Genomic DNA, 23,704 nt, shown 5'->3' on the forward strand with positions numbered 1-23,704 from the left:
ATGAAAGGGCAAAGACAAAAATATATAAACCTAATCTAAAATGTTTATAGGAAACATTATTCTTACTAGATACCAACACTTAATTATAAATACGTAGTTATTAAAGAAGTTTCATAGTTGCAAAGAAAAAAATCAACTAATAATAGACTGTGGAAATAGGATCACATCTCAACAAAAGCATTGTCACCAAAGTGACATTATAAATATCCTAAAGAAAGAATGGCAGGCTGTAAAAAGTGTTCAGGAAGTATGTAAGAATAATAATATTGGATCTTTCTCTCACATCATACACAAAATATATGTCTAGCTAGATTAAATACATAAATAGGAATAGTAATGCTGTTAAAGAAAATATAGACTATCTCACAATGAAGTAAAACAGTCATAAATGCACGTATTTATAATTAAGTGTTGGTATCTAGTAAGAATAATGTTTCCTATAAACATTTTAGATTAGGTTTATATATTTTTGTCTTTGCCCTTTCATATAGATTTTAGGCATATCTTGATAAGTTCTATGGGAGCCTTTTGCAGTTCTGCATGTAATCTATAGGTTAATAAATGCAAAAGAGGAAAACTCTGTCAAATCTGAGTGTGCACATTTTAAATTTCTTTGTAGAAAATATGCACAAAGAGTCAACAGAGAGTAAAGGCTGGGAAGATACTTCTTCAATGTATATGACTAATGAAAAACTTGTTTTCAAAATACATGGAGAACCACACAACAATAAAAAATATAAATGAACCATCTAAAACATAAGCAAAAGATACGGGTACACAATTTATTTGAATGTCCAAGAAACATTAAAAATAATGTTTGCCATTACTAGCAATTAGTGACATCTACAGTGAGGAAGAAGAAATAAGCCAAAGAAAGAGAACAGATTTATGAGGGGAAAATGATGTATTGCAAATTTCGGAAGAGCTTCAGGAACCTACCAAGTAAAGTCTATGTTAACTGCAAACGCTAAGTTATTGTAGATAATATGGCCTGACATATTTTTTTCCTGTAGGTTGGTAAGGACTAGAGCAGCTCAGCTTACATCTTTGGAGCTCATAAGTGAAAATCAAAAATTTAGCACCATTTTCAAAATAAAGAACATACTTAAATACGGGTTGATTCATCTGCCAAATGTCCCAGTCCTAGTGACGAAAGCCGAGCAGAAACTACTTTGGTGGAGTGGCAAGATACAATACAGTAAACTCAGTTTGCTTCCTATTTGTCTATGTAAAACTAGTACTTCTGTAACATTCTTATACAATCACATAATCGCATTTTCAACATATGTTGTATATGAGTAAATCAAGACAGCTATTCCTTTGAAAGTTTGTTTTAATCTCATTGATTAGAATTTGAAGTTTATTCCATAATATTGGTTAAATTAACAAGTATTTTAAAGTATTTGTGGGGCTGGGGATAGCTCAGTAGTAGAGGGCTCACTCCTCATGCTCAAAAGCTTGCGTTCAACCACCACTATCACCACCAAAAAAATAAAATATAAAAACAGTAAGTATGTGTTACAGGGCAAAATGTAATACATTCAGAACTAGCTGTTGGATGCATGACCCAAAAAAGACACACTGGTTTGAGAAGCATGGTACTGTCCATGCATGACAGATCATCATCACTGGATAGCATTTCACACTGTACAAAGAAAGTGCTCTTCCATGGAGGCTGGAACACAGAAAGAAGAGAACACAACTAGGTAGTAAATTTATCTCCCACACAGGAGCTTTCCTATCCCTGGGTGCACATACCCAGTGTGATGTGCTGAGAAATGTCAGTCTCCATTTATTTTACTATGATCTATCAGTTATTGAAGGTTAAATTCGAGGTTCAGATTGGGATGACTCACCTGGGGCCACACAGCTAGTGAAAGACAATAAAAAAGCCTGAACTCAACTCTCCTGAATCAACCCCTTCGCACCTTCTTCAGCCAATGACCTTATTGTTCAGAAAATTTCAGTAACGCCTTTTAAGAAAGAAAAAACAGTTGTTATTGGTTGTGATTTGGAAAATACCCACTTCCTAAATACTTAACCTTCTTTATAATTCCTGGAATAATATAATAACAATCAATTATTATATTTGCTGAAAGCATTGATTTCTCTTCACCTAAAATATATCACAGCTTATTCTCTTAATTTTTTTTGGGGGGGTTGTTATTCTCTTAATTTAAAGGTTGCCATTTCTTTCTAACTTCAACCATCCTTGCGCATATTTTATAAAATAGTACATGACCCTGTTCTTCTCTATTACCATCCACTGTTTCCTTGCCTTCATGGAAGTTGCGTATGTAACGGTGTATTATATATGGCTTCTGCTGTTTTTATTAATGGCCATCTCTCATGGAATGAAGTTCCTTCGCGGCCAGGACTTTGTTGAATATTCACTCTTCCCCTCTTGCCTCCTGAAACAGTCTCTGCCACACAACAGGTATACAATAAAATTTGTTGAATAAATATTCCTTGAATCAACTTTCTGGGTTTCCCTATTTAAAACTTAGCCCTAGGCACCTCAGTATCTTCACTGTTTAGACTTTATTGGATCCATTTGGTTTGACTGATCAAGAGCCAGAGCTCTAAGGAAGCAGAGGAGAGTGATTGAGTAAGATCTCCCCGTGCTCCTCTCCCTACAGGCACACCACATTGAAGAGCTATTAATATACTCAATAACTCTACAAGAACTAAAGAAGCCAGGTGGGAGACCATGGTTCGGTGAGGGACCATAGCGCTGGTTTTAGTATAATAATAAGAAAAGACACCTTGATGAAGGCAGGGAGGGTAGTTCCATGTAAGAGCTCTCCCCCAACAACTCTGAGCGGCATAGAAAGAGATGCATCTTACTTGGTGTGGGGGTTGGGGGTCAAGTCCAGGGCTTAGGTACTGCACCAGGTCTGCCATGATGAAACCCATTGCTCAGCAGAGCCCCTTGGTTCTGTTCTCCAGGACGGACTGAGTCCCCAAAACTGCACTAGTCAAGCCACTGACTTCTTTTACCACTCCTCTCCAGCCAGGAACCCGAGTGTGGAACCAGAGTTTTCCCACTGGGGAACAGAACACAAAAGCTAGCATTTGCCTTTGCCTTGGGTCACAGAACAGCCTTCCTGGGGTGGGACCTGGCACCAGGGAGAATGCAAAGGACACACAGACAAAGCCACCAGACCTGGTCCAGCATTAGACAGCTACTTGTATATCTCTGGGATGGACTTAAGTTAGGCCTACACCACTGCCAGACTTGGAGTGTGTCAGGGTCACATCATTACTCTTCCCCCCTGACTACAGGTCCCTGTGGCTGTCAGACTCAGAAGCGACCCAGTTTAGTGTCCACTTGTTGGATAAGGAATTGTCTCCACCACAGGGCCTTCACCTCAGGGAGCATAGATATTTCCAGGCCAGTGCTTGATGACGGAGCCTCCAGACCCACCCTACAACCAGCAAAGATGCATGTCCTAGAGTAGTGATGGCGAACCTTTTAGAGCTTTCAGTGATACAAACAGCCCACTGCAGCATGCATGCCATAGGCTCGCTACAACTGCCTTAGAGCATCAAAAGTGTACTCTGGCTTGTGTCGGTGCCAAGTGTGGCATGGGCCTGCGTACATCAGGTTATCTGACTTCACCAGAGAGAATGCAGTGAAATAAAAGAAGGGCCAGCTAAACTCCTGGCCCCTCCAACATCTAGTGTGAGAGACAAAGTTTGATTAGGCACAGAGGCTTTCACACTGGTGAGGGAAGTAGAATATAAGAAAAGGTAGTGTTCTAGAAGAAAGAAAATAATTTTTAATTAACTTTCATTGGTACATTTTAGATATACATAATGATTGCATTCATCGTAGAGAAATTTATAGCTGTAGACGATATAACTTGTTTTTCCCCATTCTCCTCCCCTCCCTTCACCCCCTCCTCCATGCCCATTTACAAAGCTTTGTTTCCCTGTTTTCCTTCCTTTCTCATTTATTTTACTTTTCCCTTCTTTCCTTTCTCCGTCCCCTTTTATTTGTTCCCCTCCTCATTTGAACATTTTCCGCCTATTTAACAATACCTATTATATATTTTGGTCCTTATTTACACTATTGGCTTCTCATACCAGAAAAGCAATGTAGTATTCACTCATGTGTGTCTGATTTATTTCACTTAAGAGTATGGACTCAAGGTGCATCCACTTTCCTAGAAATGTCTCAAGGGTATCCTTCTTTATGAAGAGCAGTTCTCCATTGTATGAAAAAACCACACCTTCTTTAATCATTCACCAACTGATGGGCACTCGAGTTGGTTCCAAGATTTGACTATTATAAACTGTGCTGCTATAAACATGGGTGTGCATATATCACTGTGGTATCATGGTTGTACTTCTTTTGGGAAGATATCCAAGAAGGCAATGGCAGGATCAAAGGAACCTCTAGTCCTGGGTTTTTTTGAGAAACCTCCACACTGATTTCCACAGTGGTTGCACCAACAGTGGAGAAGGTTCCTTTATCCCCACAGCCCCACCAGCATTTGTTATTGGTTGATTTCTTGATAATAGACATCCTTTCTGGGATAAGGTGGGATCTCAGTGTTGTTTTAATTTGCATCTCTCAAAGGACCAGTGATGTTGAACACTTTTTCATATATTTATTTGCTGTTTATATTTCTTCTTCTGAGAAGTGTATTACCATCTCAGATATCCATTTTTGGATTGGGTCTTTAAATTTGGGAGGTGTCATTTTTATGAGTTCTTTCTACATTCACTATAGTAATACTTTGTCTGAGAACAGCTGGCAAACACTTTTTTCCCACATTCTGGATTGTCTCTTCAGTCTGTTAGTAGTTTCTCTTTCTGTGAAAAAGCTTTTTAATAAGAGGAGATTCACGTTGATTCTTTGTGATGGTTCCTGTGTGATTGGGGTTTTATTCATACAGTCTCTGCCTACACCAATGTCTTCAAGAGTTTTGTCTATTCTGTCCTCCAGCAGATTTAAATGTCTTTGTTTTAATATTTAGATCTTTGGTCCATTTCAACTTTAGTACATGGAGAAAAATATGTGCCCAATTATAATCTTAGGCATGTGCAAAGCCAGTTTTTCCAGCACCGTTTATCAAAGAATCTATCTTTCACCCAGTGAATGTGTTTGGCACCTTTGTCAAGGTAAGATGGCTGAATATGTCTGAAGTTTTTTCTGCATCTTCTAATCTGTTCCATTGATCCTCAGGTCTATTTTTTTGTTGCCACACTATTTTTGTCACAATAGCTTTATAGCTTAATTTCAAGTCAGGGATTGTAATTTTAGGATTTTTTTTTTTTAATTCTGTGAATATGCTGTTAGAATTTTGATCAGAATTGCATTAAATCTGTATAATGATTTTGGAAGAATGATCATTTTTACTATATTTGTTCTTCCTGCCCAAGTGCAAGGGATAACTTTCCATTTTCTGATATCCTCTTCAATCTCCTTTTTCAGACAACAGTAGTTTTCAATTTAGAGGTCGCTTACAGTACTACCTTCATTAGATTGACTTCTAGATATTTCTTTATTTGGATGCTATTGTGAAAGGTCGTTTCCCTAATTTCTCTCTCAGTGAGTTTGTTATTCATGTACAGAAGGCTATTGATTTTTGAGTGTTGACTTTATATCCAGCTATGCTACTGAATTTGCTTATTAAATCTAACAGCTTTTAGTGAAGTTTGGGGGTCTTCTATGTAGAGTACATGTCATTCACAAATAATAATTTAAATTATTCCTTTCCTATTGTTATTCCTTTCATCTCTTTCTCTTGTCTAATTGCTCTGACTAAAATTTCCAGAACTATGCCCAGTAAGAGTGGAGATAGTGAACATTCTTATCTTGTTCCTTATTTTAGAGCAAAAGCTTTCAGTTTTTGTCCATTTAAGATGATGTTGGATGTTGGTTTATTGTAGATGGCTTTCATTAGATTGAGGTAAAGACCACCTATGCCAATTTTCTGTAAGGTTTTTATCAGGAATGGGGCTGGACTTCATCAAAAGCTTTTCTGCATCTCTTGAAAAGATCATCTGGCTTTTGTCCTTGGCTCTGTTAATATGGTGCACTACATTTATTGATTTGTGCATGTTGAACCATGCCCACATCACTTGGATGAATCCTACTTGTTCGTGGTCTATAATCTTCTTGACGATTTGCTGCATTCTGTTTGTCAGTATATTACTGAAGATTTTATATCTACATTCATTAGGGAGATTGGCCTATAGTTCTCTTACTTGATTGGGTCTTTCTCTGATTTGGGTATCAGGATAATGCTTGTTTCTAGGAGTGAATTTGGGATTATTGTTTCCCTTTCAATTTCATTAACGAGTTTGAGAAATAGTGGTACTAGGTCTCCTCTAAATTTCTTGAAGAATTCAACAGTGAATCCATTAGGGCCTGGGCTTGTCTTTGTTGGTAGGTTTTAAATTACAAGAAGAAGACAATTCTTAAAGAGATAAAAGGATCAACTGTGTCAAAAGTTTCCAAAATACTAGGTAAGATAAAGACCATATAAATGATATAGAATTAGCAGTGCGGGGTTCACTGGGGACATTGACAATACTAATTTTGATGACAATGCAAAAACATGTTTAACTCAAGTGTGCAGAAAAAAGAAAGCAAGTAACACATAGTTTTTGCTATAAAAGGGTTAGAGAACTGTGATTAAAGGAGGAAGAAGATATAGACTGGGAGATGTTCCTTTTGTTGGCTAGCTCATTTTTCTAACATTGGAAAAACTACTGTGTTTCATGAGAAGAGAGGAAGAACTGATGCCATAGAAGAACAAAATGAAAATTGCTCATAAAAGTGAAATGTTATAATGATCCCCAATAAGATACTCCTTATGAATTGGAAGAAGCCCACCCACATCTTCTGCATATGACATCTATTATAAAGGGATACCACCTACTTTTCCATGCCAGGATTTCTGAATTCCTCAAGGATTTCCAACTGGATGAACTTGCTACCTGCAGCTGACAGATATATAGCCAGACAGATATGATTCAAATTTTGGCTTTCCCATTGACTGGCTATATGACCTCTGATAAATTACAACCTTTTTAAGCATCCATATCCTTGACTATAAAATGGGAACAATGTTCTCATCTCCATTAAAAGACTACTGTTAGATGAATCCATACACGTCAAGAACATAGAGTCATGCACAGAGAAATCATTCCAAGTGAGCCACTGCCACAGTATAAAAAGTGGTAAGGGTGGATATGAAGTCATGGCATTTTATAACAAATAAGTTTTACCTGGAAAGGGAGGTAGTAACTTGTATATCAGGCTGACAAAAGAAAGTAGATGGATGTCTTTTTAAAACTGTGTTTTAAAAGGACACGAGAAAGAGTAGAGGAAAAGTAGAAGACCAGAAAGGTTTTCATGAGCAGGATGAAAATGATTAAGAAATGGCACCATCTTGAAATCACACCATAGCATCTGCCTGGTCTAGAACAGAGACTTCATAGGAAGGTTGAGGTCTGGCAGGGAGGCCCTGCTGTCTGAGAGGAGGGGTGGGAAAACTGCAAGTGCCCCACGGGGTCTTAAGTCAGTACACTGGGGGACTCTGCAAGAGGAACTGCGGCACAGTCTTACAAGAAGGTGAAGCTTAAGAGACATAATATCCTCTCAGAGACACCAGGGGACAGGGCTAAAGTGACAATAAAAGAGAAGTAAATACTTCATTGCACAGCAGATGTGCATTTGCTCACATTTAAGCCCTCAGAGGAAAGAATGGCTTAGCTGGGTCTTTCTTCAGTCTTCCTTTCCTGTGGAGAAAGCAGCCAGTCTCTTCTCTCTGACCCCACTCCTCCACAGCACTTAGCTCCTCACCCCTGGGCTGAGCAACAGACAACTGCCTGTGCCTTCTATTCAGAGAGCTTAAACTAGCAGGGGAACCAGAGGATAGCTAAATAATCTGGGTGACTTTTAAAGTTACACAGTTGGGGTGTAGCTCTGTACTGATCTAATGTGTGAGGTCCTGGGTTCAGTCTCCAGCACCACACACCTAAAAGCTACCAAGCCTATGGCACATTGGGAAGATTCACAACTACTTCTGATACACATCCATTCCACCTTCAGACTCCAGGCATGACAGGACTCTGAGGCTTAAGGCTAGTAGAGTGAGTAATAACACAAGCTAGAATTGTCTCCTGACAGCCACAGAAGAAAACTCTTGGAGAAACTCATAGCTGTTTCATACCATATAGCTACACTGACGCAAAGAAGGAAGTGACCAAGGAGACATAAAAAATTGGTGCATGGTGTAACTGAAAGGTTAAGGAATGGCTTGTTCTTGGTAGAAAAAGACACATTGATCCTGGAGGGCATGTCAATCACATATAGAATCCTCCTTCCTAATCAAGACTCCTAACACCAAATTTGGAGGTTTGGGGTTGAAGCTAGACTATAGTTGACTGGAGTATCTTATCTCTTACTCACTGAATCAACAGTGATACTCTGAACACCTAATATGATGCATTAGATTCTGAGGATATAAAAGTAAATAAGACAAGGTCCCCAAGGTTAAGCAGCTGTGTCAAGGTGTGGAAACAAACATGTAAGTTAATAACAACATTAACACATTATGATTGCAGTTCTCACTAAAGCATGCTGCCAGAGCTTCAGGAGCTGAGAAAGAGCATTCATCCAGGTGTGGAGAATCAGCCAACAGCTGTAGGGCTTCCGGCCTCCAGCTGTAAGGTGTGTCTCCACACTCCTATCAGATGTCAGCTCAGATGATATCTTATCAGCCAGGCCTGTCTGACCAGCAGGTTCTCTACCCCTTTTCTACATTACTTTGCCCACATCCAGCACCAGTCCCATCTGATACACTATCCATTTTATGTGTTTGTTTATTCTCTGACCCTTCTTCCACAGTGTGAAGGGCTGTAATGTGAGCAGGGATTGCTGTCTATCTGCTTGCTATATGCACTGCACCTGACACTTTGCCATCCACACAGAAGGCACTTATACATATGCACTGAATGCATGAGTGACACACATAAGACTAAAAAATAGCAAAGAGATAACAAGAATGAAAATGTTTAGAAAATGCAAAGTGTGAGGTGTCACCATATGACATTTAGTAAACGAGTGAAGGTTCCTCACTGAGAGACCCAAAGAAAAACCAAACCACATATTATGGTCTGTATGTAAATGTCCCCCTGAAGCCTCATGTGCTCATCATGGGGTTCAGGGATGACTGGATCGTGGGGGTGGGATACTAATCCTCTGATGGATGTATCAGTCCTCTGATGAGTATGTAGCTGACTGTGATTTTAGAGGTGATGTCTGGATGGAGGAGGTAGGTCCTTGGGGGCACAGCCTGGAAGGGTCTATCTCTTTCCCTTCTCCCTTGATCTCTGTTTCCTGTTGGCCATGCCATAAGCTTTTTCTCCTCTGCTACCCTGCTTGGCAGCCAGCTGTGAGTTAAAATAAATCTTCCTCCTTTAATTTGGATCCACAATATTGTGTCTTAGGGACCAGAGAGTGAGACCCCACACACCCCAGGCAGATGTAGTGATTTGAAGCTGCAGATCTCATGACGGTGGTGAAGTGAGGAAGGTGGAAAGAAGCACAGTTATCACAAGAGAACAGACAAACCAGGCAGCCTGGCAGAAGAGGGGTACTCTTCCTCCAGGTTTACATCCCCAGGAAATTTAACAAGAAGGACACAGGCAAAGAAAAAGAAAGACGCAACATGCTGGAGGTGGATGTTTAAATAAGTCTCCCAAAGAGAAAAGTGGGATCCCCAAGCCCTTCCCTCCTTGACTCCTGGAGCTCTGGCAGCCAGGTTTATGGCCACTGCACCACAATGACTGGCACAAGTGATGAAAAATGTCCTTGGTTCAGACATGTTGGGTTCCCCAACATTCTTTCCTGTTAATACTACGGGAAAACTAACCTATACATAAGCCAGGGTCACACACCAAGAACTCTGATCAGTTTGCACATTTCTTTCTTTAATATAAGTAAACAGACACAAATCACATTCAGAAAAGCCTCTAACAAAAGACAGAAGTAAAAAGGAAAAGAACTTGAAACCAGGACAAAGCACAAGGTAGAAGACATATAGAGTCATCAGATAAATAAGGCATTGCATCAATGAAACAAAAAAGAAGTGCTCATTCTTGTGAAAATGAACTAATTAACAAAAGAGATTTGAGGGAGATATTTTATAATGGGATAGCAGAAAAATTTTAAGTTAATACAGTGATAAAGGATAGTTGAAGAGCTCTTTGTAAAAGTATATCCAGAAGACAATGAGGAAAAAAAGGAGAGACAAGATAAGAAACATAGAGGTTTGCGTCATACTACATAATATCCAGTTAATACTTGTTTAAATTAGAGACAACTGTGAAAATGGAGGGAAGAGCTATCAAAAAAATAGTATAGTGTGATAAACAAAATGATAGCATATGGAAAGGAGAATCATTTTTCTGTGATTTCTTAAGATAGACTTTATACTTAAAAGCAGCTTTAGGTTTGTAGCAAAATCTGAGCGTTAGGTATAACGTTCCTGTGTAGCTCCTTCCCCACATGCATATAGCCTCCCCCATGTCTCCCATTTTAATTTCAGTTAAGTCCAGGTTATCAGTTCTTTCTTTCACACACTGTGCTGCTGAAATTGCATTTAAAACCATCTCTGTATCCAAGGTCATCTAGGTTTTTCTCCCACATAATCTGCTCAGATGTTTTTATAATTTTACACTACCTTTAGGCTCATGATCCATTCTGAGTTAATTTTTATGAATGGTAGAAGTTTTGCATCTAGATGCATGTTTTTTGCATGGAGTACTCACTTGTCTGGCACCATTTGCTGAAAACAGTATTTTTCTCCACTGTATTACTTTTGCTCCTTTGTGAAAGATCAATGTGTCAGGTCTCTGGACCAGATACCCACTGAACCAGGAGAGAAAACCCCCCCAGTCAGATCTGTTACTCACACCTACAGCTGCACAGCAATGACAGGAAGCTAGCAGCTTCCCCACACAGCTCAACCAGCTAGTAGCTTATTATTCCTTACTACACCACTCCAAACCATCACTGGCACAAGATTGCTGGATTTGGATTTCTGCTTCCACCCCCTCCACCAAGGGTACATGTTTTCCCCACTCAACATGGGCCACGGCTGAATTCATCTGGTTCCCCACTTTTGAGACACACACTTGGGACACTGAAGCCTACAGGGACACCATGCTCATGGGTCCCTGCACACCTAAACGTCATCACATTACAAGACCAGTAGCCACAGGCATAAAAGAATCTTTCAAGACCACCCTATGCCTCTTCAGGAAGGGCTCCCCAGGGATACCCCTAAGGGACTCACCCGCCTCTAAATGCAACTTTAAACCTTCACTTTCCCCTTGACCACAGAAACACAGCATTTGAGTCAGTCAGCTTCAGGATGTCAAGGCTCCCAAGCATAGAAACAAGCTCATAAACATAAACTCCTGGTTCTGCTCACCCCACCAACTTCTTTATCGCAAATTACCACTGTGGTCTCCTCTAGCAGCTGATCCACAATCGCTGGCCAAACACCCCAACTGGGGCACCATCCTGGCCCAATGCCTCCTACTGCACAACCTAAAAAACTCCTCCCAATTGCTTTTTGTGTACATGGTAAGATTTATTTCACACTGGCAAGATAAAGCCCCAGGCACCACCTGAAAGGACACCCAGGCTCTGCTCCCCATTTTACAGGGGCTGTACTCACCACCAGCAGGAGACAATGGCAAAAAGAGAGTTCTAAGATAAAAAGCACTTTAATGATGCATAATGTTTATCTACCTAAATACATCTGGGGTCCTCTGGCTGTGCAGAACCTCCACTTATCTCTGCCTGCCATGTATGCTCCTATTCCTGACCCCAAAAATAGATATAGCCCTTGGGCAAACTGAGCTCCCGGTCCCTGTGCAAACCCCTCTCAGATGACAGCCATAGGCAGCCCTGGTACTCATTCCCATACTAGTAAGCCTTGGAACCTCCACAGGCATGGGGATGAGAGGTGCAAGAGTGGCTATCTCCAACATAGCCTGCCAGCAGCTCTCAAAAGAAATATCTGAGGGGCCCAGAAAGATTTCTGATTCTGTACTGGGCTTATAAAAGGAAGTAGATTCTCTGGCAGGGTGGTCCTCCAAAACCTCTGTGCCCTGGATCTACTCACTGCAGAAAAAAGGAAACACCTGCATCTTCCTCAGAGAGGAATGCTGCTTCAACATGAGCAGATCTGGTTCTATCCATCAGACAGTCCAGATGGGACCAAGCTACCAAGCTCAAAGAACAAGCAAAAGGTTGGGTTGGGGAGGAGGCTTCTTCCAAACAGGTTGGACATCTTGGCTTCTCCCCATACTCTGGCCACTTGTCCCTGTCTTTCTGCTGTTATTGTTTGGACCTTGTACAATAAGACTCTTAACAGATTTTATTCAAGGATAGATCTGATCCATAACTTCCAGACAGCTCCTCCCGATGGCCCATTACACTGCTGTCCTGCAGGAATCTCAAGCTGACCCTTAGCAAGAGCCAAAGATCATCATGCTCCTAGCACACTGCCGCCTCACCTGGATTCAATACCTTACATACTACCACCAGCCCAACACCCCTCCCCACTCATTTTTTTCTCTCTTTTCTAGGATGTTTGTGCAGCCCCTTAGTCATGCTTCAAGAAGTCTTGAGAAACTGCACTCCCTTACCCATCTTCTTTTTCTGTAACACAATAAACAGGAATTTTAGGTCTCCAGACAAGACACCCACCCAGCCAGGAGAGCAAAACTCCCCAAGCAGATCTGTTACTCCCATCTGGGGTGCATAGCACTGAAGCTAGCAGCTTCCCCACACAGCTCAACCAGTTAGTAGCTGTCCTGCACAGCTCAACCTGCAGAGAGCTGATTCTGTGAAAAACCACAAGAGACATGCTGTGCCTACCAGCACCCTTCTGTACCCAACACCCTGTTTATCAGCCATCCCCAGACCTGTAGCTCAGCGATCCAAAATTTTGCACCCCCCTCATCAAGGCCCTCTCCACTACCTAAACTCCCCTATAAAACATGCTTTCACCCCTTGCTCAGGGCCAATGGTCTTTTTACCCTTGGCCTGACCACACCTGGTCTGCAATAAAATTCTCACACATTGCTTAAACTCTGCCTGCCTCAGTGGTCTCAATTGTGCCTCACTTTACCCTAACACAGTGAACTATATTTATATGGGTCTTCTGGACTCTGTACTCTGCTCTTCTGATTTGTTTTTCTTCTCTCCTGCCACTGTCATGCTATCTTGATTACTATAGCTTTGTAAGTCTTAATGTTGAGTAGTGTGTTGGCTATTTTAGACCCCTTGCTTTTCCATATAAAATGTAAAATCAACACACACAAAATAACTTCATGCAATTTTGACTGCACTGAATATATAGATCAAGTTCAAAAAAGTGGCATCTTGACAATAATGAATCTTCCTATCAATGAACTTCAGATATGTCTCTATTTATTTCATTTTTTCAATTCATTGGTTCAGTGTTATGTAGTGTTCCTCATGTGGATGTTGTACATATTATGCCAGATTTATATCTAAGTACTTTATTTCTGAGGGTTCTAATGTAAGTAATATCATGCTTTAATTTGAAATTGCATTTATTATTGCTCATATATGGGAAAGCAACTGGCTTTTTTATATTAATTTTCCAATCTATTTTATATTAACCTTGTATCCTTGCTGTAGTCACTTATTTGTTCTGGTTTATTTTGTTGATTGGCTCAGATTTCCTACTTATAACATCATCTCATCTGCAAAGACTGTATTTTTTCCTTTCCAGTCTGCACACCTCTTACTTGCTTTTCTCCTGTTACATTATCTATGATTTCCAGTGATGTTGGAAAGTTGTAAGAGGGGATGTCCTTGACTTCTTCCTAATGTTAATAGGAAAGCTTTGATTTTTTTCACCATTATGTATGATTTTATTAGAGGGTATTTTTTAAAATAAATATTCTTTATCAAGTTGAAGTCCTTCCCTTCTATCCTGAATTTACTGAGAGTTCTCATGTATGAGTATTGAATTTTGCCATTTTTTTTCCTCATATGCTAACATGATCTGTGATTTTTCTTCTTTAGAAATGTAACTTGACGTGAGTTACAGTTCTGGATTTCCTAATGTTTAACATCCTTTCATACCTAAGATTAGTCCTACTTCACCATAGTTATACTTCAAAAGAATAATTCTTTCAAAAACATTTTTAGATTCAACTTCCTAGGATTTTATCAAGGATATTTGCATGCATATTCATGAACTATTGGTTTGCCATTCCTTTTTCTTCTTATATCTCCTTTTGGTTTGGCTATCGGGATACTTCTGACCTCATAAAGTAAGTTCAAAAGTATTACTTCTGTTTCTGTCTTCTGAAGGAGGCTGCAGAGAATCATTACACTTTCTTGAGTGGTAAAATTTACCAGTGAACCTGTGTGAGTCTGGTGTTTTAATGATTACTAGTTATTATTTATTTAATAGATGAAAGCTTTACCAGAATCTCTCTTCTTCTGTGCATTTTGGTAGATTGTGTCATATAAGGAATAGATTCATTTCATCAATTTTATCAAATTTGTGAATACAAAGTTGTGCATACTATTCATTTATTACTCTCTTAATGTGAGATTTACAGTGATATCTTTTCTTTCATTTGCCATATTATTTGTGTCCTCTGTTTTCTTAGCTATCATGGCGAAGAGCTTATCAATTTTACTGAAAATACAAACAACAGCTTTTGGCTTCACTGATCTTCACCACTGATTTCTTGTTTTCAATTTTATTAATCTGTTCTAATTTTTATTATTTCTTTTCTCTTTTCCTTCCTTCCCTTCCTTCTGTTATTCCTTCCTTCTTTCCTTGTTTTTCTCTCTTTCTCTCTCTTTCTTTCTTACCTTCTTTCCTGGTATTGACATAAGGACCTTCACACCCCTTTTTATTTTGTAACTTTTGAGACAGAGTCTCACTAGTTGCTAAATTGCCCAGGGTGGGCTCAAACTTGAGATCCTAATGACTCAACCACACAGCATGGTGGTGTTTGCCATCATGCACCAGCACTCCTGGCTTTTACTTTGGATTTAGTTTGGTTTTTTTCATTTTGGTTTTGTTCTTTTGTTTGTTTGTTTGTTTCTTAATGTGGAGGCTTAGATGGCTGATTTTATATCGTTCTTCTTTACACATATCTTTAAAGTTAAAAAATACTGACAGAGACAACCAAGAACTAGCTCTGAGCAGGCCTTAGAATTAATCAATTGGATTTCTATATTTACCTATGAGTCTGTCCCAGGCCTAGGTGACCTTCTCAGAGTGGCAGTTCTCCATGCCAACGGTCACAGTAGAGACCTGTATTGGTCTGTGGCAATGTAACACCTCGGAGGGAAAAACAGAGCTGCAACTAAAGACACCTGTCTTTCATTCCAGTTCTTATAAGACTGAAGCTGCAGCCTTTTGGTTCCTGCTATAAATGCCAATCTTAGAGATAGGACAATGTTCTTAATTGGCAAAATTACTGCTTGAAGATTTCTTTTATCTAAACTTCCCAAGGTCCTGCTCAGTTTCATGCCTGACCTCACCTAACCCTCTCCTTTGTTTGAAAACCCAATAAATACAGGCTTTCCAGAGAAGTCCTTGTCTTAGCTCCCAGAGAGAGTTGTGACCTTCCTAGACTCCCCCAAACATATTATTCATCTCTTTTATATAAACTTTTACTGTAAGTCATTTTAGGAGATTGGAGGCTCAGGCCAAGACCCCATAAAACACTACAAAGTGAAATCCTGAATGCTTTCTGTGAGTGAATGGACCTCATTCAAGACTTAAGATGAAGAATGGTGCTCATCTTCCTGACAGCAGCCCTGAAAGCTAGGAAACTGGAGCATGTCATTCACTATTTGAGGGGAAAGAATTTTCAGCTGATTTTCTATAACCAACTGACAATTAATTACCTGTGTGTGTAGGGAAGGAACAAAATTAATTACTGTGAGCTTTATTTGTACAGTTATAATAATATAAACACCAAACATTGATTTAACCAGAAATTGTGAAAAGATTTTATGATGTATTGGGAAGAGAGAATCGCATACACTTGTGGGATGTGGTATTTTCACAACAAAAGAAAAGAGTGGTGTGATAAAATTAAATTTTTGTCTTCTGTTGCAGAAAATTGATAGATAATGGAAAGGCCAAAGCTTAAGTGCTAAGAAGTATGATCACAAAACACAGTAAATATTTTTAAAATTTTTAAAATTATTCTAGTAAAAGATATATTGCCATTAATTTCCCTCAAAATGCACCCTCGTTTCAAACACAATTATCTCATCATTCTCACCACTTTCTAAAGCAGTTCTGGAAGTCCTCTCTCCTGAATCTGTTTCATTGCACTGTTGTAGCTGCCTGGATGTCCTGAATCCACTCAAGTTGTTTACTTTTCAAGGCCATTTTCACTTTTTTCCTTTTTATTTTTTAGTGAGTTTATTGATACAATTTAGATATACATAAAAATCATATTCATCATAAGGAATGTGTACCTGTATATGATTATTCTTATTTTCTCTTTTTTCCCAATACCTTCCTCTCCCTTCAACCCCTCTTTCCCTCCTTACTTACAAGGCTTTGCTTCCATTTCATAGTTCTTTTATCTTTTTTTCTTTTCCCTTCCTTCCTTCCCCCTTCTCCTCTCCCTAGTTCCCCCTTTTTTTTTTTGAACAATTCTTACTATTTCAAAATACCTAGTATAGCCAGGCATGGTGGTGTACTCCTGTAACCCCAGCACTTGGAAGGCTGAGGCGGGAAGATCGTTGCAAGTTCAAGGGCAGGCTGGGCTACAAAGTGAATTCAAGGCCAGCCTGAACTGCATAGTGAGACCCTGTCTCAAAAAAAAGAGAAAAAAAAAAACCTAGTATATACTTTGATCCTTATTTAAACTTTTGGTTTCTTATGCCAGAAAAACAATACGATATTTACACATGTGTGTTCCCTCCATTTCACTTAAGAGTGTGTTCTCAAGGTGTATCCATTTACCTACAAATATCTCAAGTTTATTCTACTTATGGCTAAGTAGTACTCCATTGCATAAATAAAACACTTCTTTTTTATTCATTGTCTGATTGATGGGCATTTGGGTCATTTCCAAGTTTTAGCTATTACAAACTGTGCTGCTATAAACATGGATGTGCATTGCTGGTATGATAGTTTTAATTCTACTGGGAAGATACCCAGAAAGGGAACAGGTACATCAAATGGTACCTCTAGTACTAGATTTCTGGGGAATCTCCACACTGACTTCCATGGTGGTTGCACCAGTCTATATTACAACCAAGAGTGGAGAAGGGCTTCTTTTTCCCCACAAGCATTTGTTACTGGTTGGCTTCTTGATAATAGCCATTATTGCTGGCATGAGAAGGAATCTCAGCATTGTTTTAATTTGCATCTCTCAAATGACCATTGATGTTGAACATTTTTTCATATATTTATTTGCTGTTTGTATTTCTTCCTCTAAGTGTGCACTCACCTCAAATGCCCATGCTTGGTTTTTAAATATGGGGGGGGGAGGGTCTCATTCTTTAAATTCTTTATATGCTTGAGATATTAAACCTTTGTCTGAGTGACAACTGGCTAAAACTTTTTCCCACTCAGTGGGTTGTCTTTTCACCTGTTGGGAATTTCCTTAGCTGTGCAAAAGCTTTTTAGTAGGATTAGATCCCAGTTGCTTATTCATTATAGTATTTCCTACGCAATTGGGGTTTTGTTCATGAACTCTCTGCCTATATCTATGTCTTCAAGAATTCTACTTATTCTTTCTCCCACCAGATTTAGAATTTCCATTTCCATATTTAGACCTTTGACCCATTTAGATTTTAATTTAGTGCATAGTAATAGACATGAGTCTAGTTTTAGGCTTTGTCATATGAAAAGCCACTTTTTCCAGCATCATTTATTAAAGAGGCTAACTTTCTTCCAGCAAACATGTTTGGCCTATTGGTCAAAGATAAGGTGGTGAAGTGTGTTTGGACTTGTTTCTGCATCTTCTAATCTGTTTCATTGATCCTCAGATATGTTTTTTGGTTTTTCTCTTTGTTTTTCTTGCCATGACCATGCTGTTTTATTACAGTAGCTTGGTAGTGTAATTTCAAGTCATGGATTATGATGCTCCCTTGTCCTGCCTTTGTTGTCTCATATCACCTGCAAATAATGATAATTTAAACTCTTCCTTTCCTATCCTTCTTCCTTGTATTTATTTTTCTTGTCTAGTTGCTCTGGCTAATGTTGCCATAATTATGTAAAGTAGGAGTAGTGATAGTGAATTTTTTTTTAATTCTAGGTCTCTTCTGGCTCCAAATGAATTTTGGGAATATTTTCTCCAGTTCTCTGGGGAATACTAATGGTAAATCATTGTAACAATTTTGGGAGTATGACCATTTTCACTATGTTGGTTATTCCTACCCATGAGCAAGGGATATCTTTCCATGTTCTGATTTCCTCCTCAATCTTTTTCAGAGTACTATACTTTTCAATGTATAGATCTTTTACATCCTTTGTTAGATTCATTCCTAAGTATTTCGGTTTTTTTCAATGCTATTGTGAAAGATATTGTTTCCCTAATTTCTCAGTGCACTGGTTTTTTGTGTACAGGAATGCTATTAATCTTTAAGGGTTGACTTTGTACCCAGTTATGCCACTGAATTCAGTTATTAAATGTATACGACTTTTGGTGGAGTTTTTGGAATCTTTTATACAGAGTGTCATATCATCTGCAAATAACGATAATTTAAACTCTTCCTTTCCTATCCTTCTTCCTTGTATTTCTTTTTCTTGTCTAATTGCTCTGGCTAATGTTTCCATAATTATATTGAGTAGGAGTGGTGATAGTGAACATCCTTTTCTTGCTCCTGATTTTAGAGTGAAAACTTTCATTTTTTGGCCACTTAAAGTGATGTAGGCTGTTGATGTAATAGATGGCTTTTATCAGATTGAGATAAAGGCCACCTATTTCAATTTTCTGTAGGGTTTTTTTTTATCATGAATGGATGTTAGACTTTGTTAGGTACTTTTTCTACTGTCACAATCATATAATTTTTGTCTTTTGCTCTGTTGATATGGTGTATTACATTTATTTATTTATGTATGTCAAAATATCCAGGTATCCCTTGGATGAATCCTACTTGGTCATGATGAGTATCCTTCCCTAGGATTTGCTACATTCTATTTGCCAGTATCTTGTTTAGGATTTTTGCATTTATATTCATTAGGGAGACTGGTCTGTAGTTCTCTTTTTTGGTTAGGTCTTTCTCTGGTTTTGGTATCGGGGTAATACTTGTTTCCAGGAATGATTTTGAGATTATTGTTTCTCTTTCAATTTCATTAAAGATTTTCATCAGTAAGAGTATTAGTTCTTCTCTAAATTTCTAATAGAATTCTGTAGCAAATCTGTCAGGACCTTGACTTTTCTTTGTTACTAAGTTTTTAATTACATTTTCAATTTTATTGACTGTATTGGGTTATTTAGAATTGTTGTATCTTCTTGATTCAGTTTTGACAATTCATATGTATCTAGGAATCTCTCCATTTCTTTTGCAGTTTCAATCTTATTAGAGTGCAGGTTCTCATTGTAGGCATTGATGATCTCTGCATTTCCACAAGATCCACTGTGATTTCACAATTTTCATTCTTAATTGCACGAACTTGATTCTTTTCTTCCCTATTTTTAATAAGGTTAGTTCAGGGTTTATCAATTTTATTTAATCTTTTAAAGAACCAGCTCTTCAATTCATTGATTCTTTTTATTGTTTTCTTAGTCTCAAATGCATTAATTTCTCCTCAATTTTTGTAATTTCATCCCTCATATGAGCTTTGGGTTTTAATTGTTCTCCTTTTCCTAAAAGTTTGAGATTCATTATTAGGTTGTTCATTTGAACTTATTCTGTTTTCCTAATGTGAGAATTCACCACTATGTTTCCCTCTTAGGAATGCTTTCATTGAGCCCCATAAGTTTCAGGATGTTGTATTGGCATTATCATTTATTTATCGATACTGTTTAATTTTTTCTTTAATTTCATCTGTGACCTATTGGTTGTTCAGGAGGGTGTTATTTATTTTTCAGGTGTGTATGTAGTTTTTGTGGCTTTTTTGACATTTATTTCCATTTTCATTGCACTATGGTCAGGTAGTATGCATGGGAAAATTTCAGTTCCATTGCATTTACTTGAACATGTGGTATGGGCTAGCTCCTGGTCCATTTTGGAGAATAGCCCATGCACAGCTGAAAAGAATGTGTATTCTAATGTTGTGGGGTGTAACATTCTGTAGACAACTATTAAGTCCATTTGTTCACTGGTTCAGTTCAGTTCTGATATTTCTTTGATTTTTCACCTAGTTGATCTATTTGTGACAGTGGAGTACTGAGGTTCCCCATTACAGTTGTGTTAGTGCTTATGTGATTTTTCATGTATGTTAATATTGGTTTTATGTAGTTGAGTGAATCTGTGTTTGGTGCATATATATTTAGGATTGTTACCTCGTCTTGTTTTCCCTTAACCAGTGTATAGTAGTGACTTTCTTTGTCTCTTTTGGCCAGTCTTGGCTTGAAGTTCACATTGTCCACAAATAAAGTAGTTATCCCTGCTTTGTTCTTGGTTTCTGTCATATGCAGTATGTTTTACATCCTTTGACTTTCAATCTTTGAATTTTCTTTTTGAGTTAAATGTGTTTCTTGGATGCAGCGTATTGTCCAATCTTGCTTCTTGATCCATTCTGCCAAACTGTTTCTTTGGATTGATGAACTGAGATCAGTGACATTGGTGGTTATAACTGATATGTATTGGCTTATCTTCCTATTATTTTCCAGTTGTTGCACCCCTGTCTCTCCTTCTGTTTAATTGCTTGCCCTTTCTGGTGACTTCTTCCTACTGGTGTTCTTGGAATTGTGATCTCCTTATCTCTTTCTTGTCCCACCATAGGCCAAGGCTGCTTGCCTGTTGGCATCACCAGACTAAGGTCATTCTGCTGGTCACGACCAGAGAGATGCTTCTAGCCCTTTGCGTTTAGGGCTAAGACTGGCTTTTGGTGGCCACTAGTGCAGAGTCTAGGTGGTCCCAGCTCCTATCTCTCAGCAGAATTCCCCCTAGTCTACTTCCCAATTGCCAGAAGTCTACAGTGACTGATTGGTTCTTCCCTCATTCCACTCTCAGATTTTGGCAAGGAAGTAACCTGGGACTCTTTTGCTACTGGGGTTCTGCCCAAACCCTTTAAAGTAAAATGGCACCCCTGCACACACACACATACACACACACACATACACACACCCCCGTGCTTCCATTCCACATTATCTGTGTGCTGAAACACAGTGCTGATTCACCTCACTCACCAACCACTGGCTCTGCAGGGCCCCTTGCAAAAAGCTGACCTTCTATGATGAAGCACTCTGTCACGCTGGGCCGCTCCACCATGCGGTGGGGCTGTTCCACTATGCTGGGAGGCTCAGCTATGATGAGGAATGCACTACTGTGCTGAGCCTCTTTGCTGCGATGGGCCACTTTACCATGTAGCACAGCTGTTTTGACTTTCAGGAATAGTCAGAAATTGTAGGGTGCCAGATCTGTTGAATGAGATGAATGAAGACGTTGCAGTTTCAGGAAACTGCTTTTCCTTTGGATGCTGCCTGGAAGCAGCATTCACAGTGTCATAGACATTCACGAAAGCGGACTCCCAGAACTGCTTCGGAAAGTGGCAAGATGATGAAATAAGTGTGTTCAAAGCAATGGGGAGTACATAAGAAGGATTAGTGGCAATGTGTCTTTTACTACGATTTTTTAAAATTTAAACACCATATATTTCAATCATCAAAATGTGGTTGTTGCTGGCGAGAGGAATTTGATATTAGAGAGGTATCAGGCAGGGGGTAACATCCTTGCAATGTTAGTAACTTTACTATCATCCTTGTAATCTTTATTTAATAACAATAAAGATTAAAATTAAAACATCTACTAGATGCTCTCTAACACAACTTCGTACTCTGCCATCCTAATGATCTATGTACCATAACATTAATTCTAAATATGAGCTATAGTAAAATAGATAGTATTCCAGATGTAGTGTAGAATTCATTTCTTCCAGCTAAATGAATATTGGAAGTCTTCACTAGGTTTTTTAAAAAAGGCAGTTTCACTGGTCCTGTCCAAATCAGGATCATATTTTTAATAAGTTGGAATATAAAGAGTAGAATCATAGGCCAATGGAATGAAAAAGTTGATATCTCATGTATCCTGTATATATGATCGACACTTGCTTCATTCTTTACAGTCCCCACCTGTCTCTGGCACAGAGAGCTAACCTTCACTCAGACACTAAGTGCTAGATCCTTCTCATAGGTCATCTCACGTCACCCCACATCATTTCTATGCAGCAAATATATTAACTATACCTCGTAAATGATGGTACTGGAGCTTAGGTTAAATTGCTTGCACAGAGGTACCCTGTAGTTTGTGAGCAAGTCAGAATTTTTAGCCCTGCTGCTTTCTGCTAAGATGTCCATTTTCATTTGATTACTCTGCTCTCAGTTCTGGATTATCTGCACATAATTTACTTGATATACAGAAACCTTCTCTTAGGAGGCCAAAGAGATCAAATAAACAACCCCTAGACGTATAAGCCCTGTGGGTTCCTGACTTCATCTGTTTCTAGTGCTTCCTCATCACATCCTTTTCTGTACTTGTCACACAGATCAGAAAACAGCTAAACTTACTTAGTAGAGAGGAAGCAACAATCTTGAGCTGTTCAAGACTCTTACTGCAAACAACAGAACCTACTCTAGATAGCTTAAGCAGAAAAGAACTTTATTAAAAATATTAACCCTTCAGAGATCATTGGAAAGGCCAAAGGAACACAGTTTATTCTAAACCAACATAAAAGGTCACCACCAAATTCCCAGACCTTCTACATACACACACACACACACACACACACACACACACACACACACATAAACCATGTAGCAGAACTGTTCTGAGTAAGTTCACTGCTTCTATGACCAAACACAAGATTTCAAACCTGACTACACTGCAGTCAATAAATCTGGAGCACTAATACCACTTCAGGGGCCAGGAATTCTACTCTGCAATTCCTGCTGTTGCTTAAAGCCCAGGCACCTCTGAAGCTAGTTGTTCTGACAAGATGGAACCTCCACCAGAGCTTAGAGAACTTCCAACTCCAGCCGCACTTGGAAGCATCTGACAGGCAAGGCTAGATTGCCTGCATCCACCTGCCCTGCAAGAGAAACTGAGAACTGGACTTGTAGGTGGGGAAGTAGGAACTGATACATGTGAATAATTTGAAAGATGGTGAAAAATCCCAAATATGACACATGCCCACTAAAAATTCATTCAGCTGGGATAAGAATTCAAGAACTATGCCCAGATTTCTGGGTCAGGAAAGTTGGTGAATAACAGTGTCATTACAGAGACAGAGGACATTGGACAAAGAGTAGTTCATAGCAGATGAGGAAGGTAAGTTTAGTGCTGGAAATGTGGAGTTTGAGGTACTCATGAGATATGCAAATGAAGGTGTTTAACCGACTATATGAGCCTGCAGTTTATATGAAAGATCAGAACACCAGGTGATAGCATGCTTGCCATCAGAATACAGATGGCAACTGGTGCTGCGAACAGGATGAGGCTGTGATAAAAAGGCACAGCATGTGAGAAGAAGGC

The 23,704-nt window shown here is 38.9% G+C and overlaps 1 protein-coding gene across 10 annotated transcripts in view; it reads right to left on the minus strand.

Moving 5' to 3' along the window:
- The window catches only part of LOC102030177 (interferon-inducible protein AIM2), a 74,572-nt gene that overhangs the window by 30,614 nt on the left and 20,254 nt on the right, over positions 1-23,704 (minus strand). For 7 of the 10 annotated variants that reach the window (XR_001236917.1, XR_001236919.1, XR_001236918.1 and 4 more), the window contains exon 2: positions 1,857-1,973. The exons of 2 other annotated variants lie outside the window; for them this stretch is intronic. The gene's annotated coding sequence lies outside the window, so the exon portion shown is untranslated. Of the gene's footprint in view, positions 1-1,856; positions 1,974-2,847; positions 3,007-23,704 lie in introns of those variants that run through there. One more of the 10 variants, XM_013522459.1, reaches the window with a different exon arrangement.

This window comes from Chinchilla lanigera, unplaced genomic scaffold (assembly GCF_000276665.1).
Source record: "Chinchilla lanigera isolate Chin_1 unplaced genomic scaffold, ChiLan1.0 scaffold00067, whole genome shotgun sequence".
NCBI classification, from domain to species: Eukaryota; Metazoa; Chordata; class Mammalia; order Rodentia; family Chinchillidae; genus Chinchilla; species Chinchilla lanigera.